The sequence below is a fragment of the Eriocheir sinensis genome, unplaced genomic scaffold (assembly GCF_024679095.1).
Source record: "Eriocheir sinensis breed Jianghai 21 unplaced genomic scaffold, ASM2467909v1 Scaffold857, whole genome shotgun sequence".
Lineage (NCBI taxonomy): Eukaryota > Metazoa > Arthropoda > Malacostraca > Decapoda > Varunidae > Eriocheir > Eriocheir sinensis.
The window spans coordinates 139,465-145,529 of NW_026112227.1; the positions used below are offsets into that span (position 1 = coordinate 139,465).

General features: G+C 37.9%; 1 long non-coding RNA gene across 1 annotated transcript; it reads left to right on the top strand.

Annotated features, from left to right (window-relative positions):
* The first annotated feature begins 281 nt into the window (after positions 1 to 281).
* On the top strand, positions 282 to 5,277 carry LOC126994727 (uncharacterized). Its single transcript, XR_007749527.1, has 4 exons — positions 282 to 415; positions 1,768 to 1,893; positions 3,025 to 3,083; positions 4,088 to 5,277. It is a non-coding gene; the product is annotated as an uncharacterized LOC126994727 (long non-coding RNA).
* The last annotated feature ends 788 nt before the right edge of the window (positions 5,278 to 6,065 follow it).

Consider the following 6,065-nt stretch of genomic DNA (forward strand, 5'->3'; position numbering starts at 1 on the left):
GTTTTATGTGTTTAACCTTTCTGTATACATACTGGAATGAACCAAGGAATTGTAGCCCTACTGCCGTTCTTTAAAACTATGTGATCATGTTTTTTCTTCCAAACTCATTGTTTTAGCACGCACGCTGACTTCCATCAGTAATGATGATATATATACATTGAGTCATTGGTTTGTAGGGGGAAAGAGTGGGTGAATATAATTATATCGGTCTAACTTATACTGTTTATTATACCGCTATTCGCAGCAATATCTTTCTCTGCTCCGATTGCAACGCGCGTTGCCTCGTTCAAAAATCATAACACCGCCGCGGCCGCCACGTTTACCAGCCGGAGCCTCAAATCATGTCCCTTTGTGGTGATAAAGAGGACACAGCCTGGTGTGAAGCTACATTTATTACGGAAGGATGCCAGCCGGGGTAAGTGATATATATATATATATATATATATATATCTATATATATATATATATATATATATATATATATATATATATATATATATATATATATATATATATAAATAATGATAATGTGGAAATTCTAATCATTTTCACGCTGACAGCTGTTCTGAACTTGCTCCTCCCGCGGCAAGAGGCCGAATGGCCTACACACGGCAGCTCCAGATTCCTCCCCATTTCCACCTGTCAGCCTCGTCCATGTAGCTATCCAGTCTACTCTTAAAACAAGCTATCGTCCCTGCACTCACTATGTGATTGCTGAATCTATTCCATTCCCCCACCACCCTATTACTAAACCAATGCCTGCCCATTTCCCTCCTAAATCTATACTTTTCTAATTTAAGTCAATTACTGCATGTTCTATCTTGCCAAACATCTTATGCAAAAGTTAACCAGCATCTCCACTCTTTCATCCCTTACACTGATAAACTCTGGAACAGCCTTCAATTGTCCGCATTTCCTCCTGCCTATAATTTGACCTTCAAGAAGAGTGTATCAAGACTCTACTTTTGTCTATTTGGGAGTGGTGAGTAGTGGGGATTTTTTTTCTAGTACACTTTGTTGCTCTTGAACTGTCTCCTTTGTGTAAAGAAAATAATAAATAAATAAATGGAAGTTGGCCGCCAATGCTTCCAACACATTTTGGTGCCATATCTACAAGTGGCTGGTGACTGTAAGTATCTCAGCAACCTGCATGCATCTATGCCATTCCTATCATGGTGCATGGAGCAAGCTTCACATAACACTCAGACAGAGACAGTTTAATTATGGTTACATATCAGACTCAGTTTATTGCTCAGTCTATTAGATGCAGTGCTGTTAATATTGTTAGTGGTAGTATTAGTACAATTAATGTATTTATTTTAATTAATTTATCAATATTTATTTATTATATTCTTAGTGTTTGAAAATTCCAATACTAGCATTAAGATAAACAAAAATATCAGAAATATATTTATACTCATAAATTATTATTGCTTTTCTTATTATTACTTCCTTCAATGTCCTGGCACTTTGACATCTAGTGTTTTTCTGTCTAGCAGCCAAAATTGTGGTCTTTCTGAATGTGTATGTCCTAAGTCTTCATTGGTGTATCTAGCTATATAACAAAAATCTGCATCTCTCTCCCTTCTCACCCAGTTGTCCCCGTACATCCTTTCAGTATCCAAAGAATTTCAATTTACATCTTGTAATCACTCAACTAATGCAGTGCAATCCTCATCTCTGTATTTTACCGTGTGGACATACTCTTTCCTTCCATGTTCCACAGTCGTATGTTATTCCACATCTAACACAACCACATCCCAACAGATCCGAACACGTCCGATATCATCCAAGAGAATGTGGCAGCTGAAGGGGGAGAGGCCAAGAAAGAGGCCAAGGGTGAAGACATTTAGCCACCCCCCCTGAAGTACATGGCATCATTCAACCCTCTTGGTGAGCTGCAGGAATGTACTTCCCATTGCAGTGCACCAGCTCCATGTACTGATTTTGGTATGAATACTTCATCTAGTGTTTGTTGATTGTTGTGTTATTAATCTAATTATGACTTCACAAAATAGACTGTGCAAGTCACTTAACACATGCCCTGCTCAACATCACTTTTAAGTTGTAGAATTCCTTCATATTGATGCTGATTTATGTATCCTGAAATGATTGGATATTGATTGTCTTAACATTTTTTTTTTTGTCCATGATCACTGAACCATGTTACGGTATGTCTTTGGGTGTAGATCCAGGAAATGAGTTTTTGGGAGGACATCAGACTTTTTGCGGGTGGAAGGAGCATTAGCATTACCGATTAGCCATTCTAGGCAGTCATGGTCTTGAAAAACTGGTGAAGTGACCTAAATCAATGGGTATAACGGCCTGGACTTTGTGCCAAAGCATTGTTTTAGCCACAGCGTGCTTTTGAGCTAGTTTTCCTGTATCACTCAGGAACATTGGGGGGGCCTGGGCCCCCCTTTGGATCCACCAATGTAGCTATGTCTTATAATATATCTATCCTTTACAGTCTGATGGTGCATCCTTCTAGGTTGTCAAGTTTTAGTAGCTACTCATGAGAAGTATTCCTTATAATGATCATTGATTTCCAGATGGTTTGCACTAAAAAAAGTGTCGTGTAACCTGCCGCAAATAATAATCAGCTGTAGTCAACCCTTGCTTTAAAGAACCAATATGGAGGAAGGGGGTGATGTTATATCCAAAAATCTTTTACATCTGAAGTATCCAACCTTTTTGTGTATAATAAACCTTGTTTGTTACATGAACTTAAAAGTTCACAATTTCCATACATGCTTCTTTTTTCCTTTTATTTGATGATTAATCCTGACATGTATTTCCATTATCAGTAGGTAATATATAGTAACAAGACAATAATACACATTATAACAATGTATATATTATAGCCCAATGAGTGCATGAGATCATTTACCTCATCAGTGACGCCAAGTCCAGGAGTCCTTCCCTAAATTCTTTGCCCAAATTTGTGACACCAAGTATAATAACTAGTTTTAGTGACCATTTGCATCCATTTTTCACTTTGATTAAAAAATTGCCTCTCAACAGGTGTGAACTTGATGGGGTTGGAGGAAACTCGACTTGGCCATCAAGCTCACCACAATATAGTAAGGAACCTCTTGTTCTCAGTGCTAATTTATCCTCTTTAGTTACTATTCCGTGTTGCTTTAATCACAACTAATATGTTGGAAACATTACAGCTTAATAACATACCTCACATCTCTGCATACAAATTGAGTTCAATATTCAACTGTTACACCAGGCTTCATATCTCAAATAAAAAATATGTAAAAAGGTTGAAATTTTGAATGATATATTTAAACTCTTTATTATGTTTCTATGAGTGTAGTACCGTTACGATTAGTCGAGTGATCAGCATATGGGTCTTATGTTTTTGATAGCATAGGTTCAAATTTTGCCATAGGCTGGCATTTGATAGTAACAGTAGTGTCCACAGATATCTACCTGTTTCTTGTTTATCCTGTACCACTTTAAACCATCACTGGCCAATCTTTGAAGAGGTAGCATAACCTTGAAGTGCCACTAACAAACCTTTGTCCATTCTTCTGATGTGATTTTTTTTTTTTTCTCCACCTGCCTATAGCGCCGGTAGGTTTTCTTCATGCGCCTGGCGGTCGGCCCAGGCCCGTCATGATGCAGGCTTTTTTTTTTTTATAGTGGTGCCATTTAGTATTGGCTCATGCTGCCGCCCAGAACTCATTCTTGATTCACTTGGATGGTTTAGCAGGGCTTAGGTATGACTAACATTGCAGAAACAGGGAATTTTTATATTTTTAGTGTGGCAACACATTGACAAATGTTTTAGTATGGACTGAACATCAAAGATATATATGGTAAATGGGTGCTTGTAGATTTTGACATTATATCTGTCAAGAGTCTCCAGTTGTATCCTCTCCCCCATCTCTCCTGAAAATATTACTCTTGTCAGGCAATCTAAGTGAAGCCTTCCATCGATGCTGGCGTGCAGACATAATGTCAATGCTTAGATTCACTGTCCTTATAGCACTGAAAATAATGCAATTACATGCACATATTTTATTATTTAGAATTGTGATTAATTGTGATTAAATATTTTTTCATGTATTTTCAGACATGAAAAGTGAAAATTGCTGCACACAACAGTCTGTCGTCTGCACCGGGAGGCAAGGCAGCTCAAAGCCCAGGCTGTTACAAATCCTGGGCAGTTTTTGCCTAGAGCCAGCAATTTTTTAGATCCAATAGGGATGGATTTTTTCTGAGGTCAGGTTCAACATGCTGCAAGATGCCAAGATCTAAGCCTAGTAGGAGATATGGGTTACAAGAGAGGAGGTTTGCTCTGGCCTTATACTATCAAAGTCCAAATGCTAATAGATTTCTGAGCACAGTATTTCACTTGTCTTCAGTTTCAACACTTCAATCATGACTCAGGGGTATTTCAGTACATGTTGGCTGGAGCAAACAGACTCTGACAGCCCTGCAGCAAAAGCACAGGCTTTGTCAAAAGAGAAACTTCGTGGGATTTGCCATTATTTAGTATTACTCTTGTTACGCCAAGAATTTTTTTCCATATACTTTGCCAAATATTGCAAGTAATGCACCATTGTTGGGCTTGCTTGTTATAAATCAGATCTTGTTCAATTAACAAGCTTTGGGTGTCTGCCACTTTCCAGCTGTAATGCAAGGAATCATTTATCTTCCCTGCTAGATATCACACGTAATGCACCATTGTTGGTTTTGCCTGTTATAAATCAGATCTTGTTCAGTTAAAAAGCTTTAGGTGTCTGCCACTTTCCAATTGTAATGCAAGGAATCCCCTGCCAGATATCGCATGTAATGCACCATTGTTGGTTTTGCCTATTATAAATCAGATCTTGTTCAGCTCACAAGCTTTGAATATCTGCCATTGTTTATTTCAGGTGTAATGCTTGGAAGCATTTGTTCTCTTCCCTACCCAACAGTATGCAATGCTTTATTGTGGATTTTGCCTGTTATATTTAATCTTGTTCAGGTAACAAGCTTTTGGTGTCTGCCTTACCTAATATGTCCTGCAGTGACACTTGGCTTGGTTTCATAATGTGAAATACAGCATGTAATTTCATCACACTAAGTGTCTATCATCACGTGTCTGGCATCATTAATGAGGCTTCCAGGAGTAATCTTGTTTGTATTACAGCTTGCAAATTTTTTTCTGCTTTATATGATATACATAATCACATAGGTATGATTTACAAAATGTAATGGCAGTTGATATTCTTGACTAATGCCTCATAAACCTTGTGAAAAATAATGCTTTTTTGAAGGGGGGGGGGGGGGGGACAGAGAGTGGTTTGTTTGGTTGGCCAGTTCAAGGAGTTTCATATCAAATGATTTTATTACATACAACTTTAATGTGTGCTAAAAACATATTTTATTACATCCAACTTTAATGTGTGCATAAAACATATATTTTATTACATCCAACTTTAATGTGTGCTTCCTGCAATAAATGCTACATGTTTACTGATGTAGCCTATGAAATACATATCACTTTCCTGCTATTTTCTTACACTATGAGTTGCCTTATTTTGTCTCATTTGCTTTTATCATATGTGCCTCCGCTGCATAGTTGTGCCTGCTGAGCTTAATATCTTCATGACCCTGACACCAAGGTCAGAGCTTGTGAGATCATACCGTGTCCTACATTCCATTTTCACCTCCCGGCTCGCCTGTCTCCCAGGACCACCAAGTTATTGCATTCCATTTAAGACAACTCATGTGTTACCTTCTTAATGTCCTCCATTATGTATTTCAGCATGTTTTATGATGCTTTGCTCTTATATTGATGTGCCTTGCAACATTTTTATACAGTTTTCATTGTATATAACGCACCATTGTTGGTTTTGCCTGTTATAAATTGGGTCATGTTCAGTTAACAAGCTTTGAGTGTCTCCCATTGTTTATTTCAGTTGTAATGCTTAGAAGCTTTTGTTCTCTGCCCTGTCAAGCAGTATGCAATGCTTGCCATTATCTGGCACTTGTACAGTTAGTATGATATTTTTACTCAGCTAAGAGCATTTTGCAAAAGGTAAAGGTAAGGCTGGGGGCATACG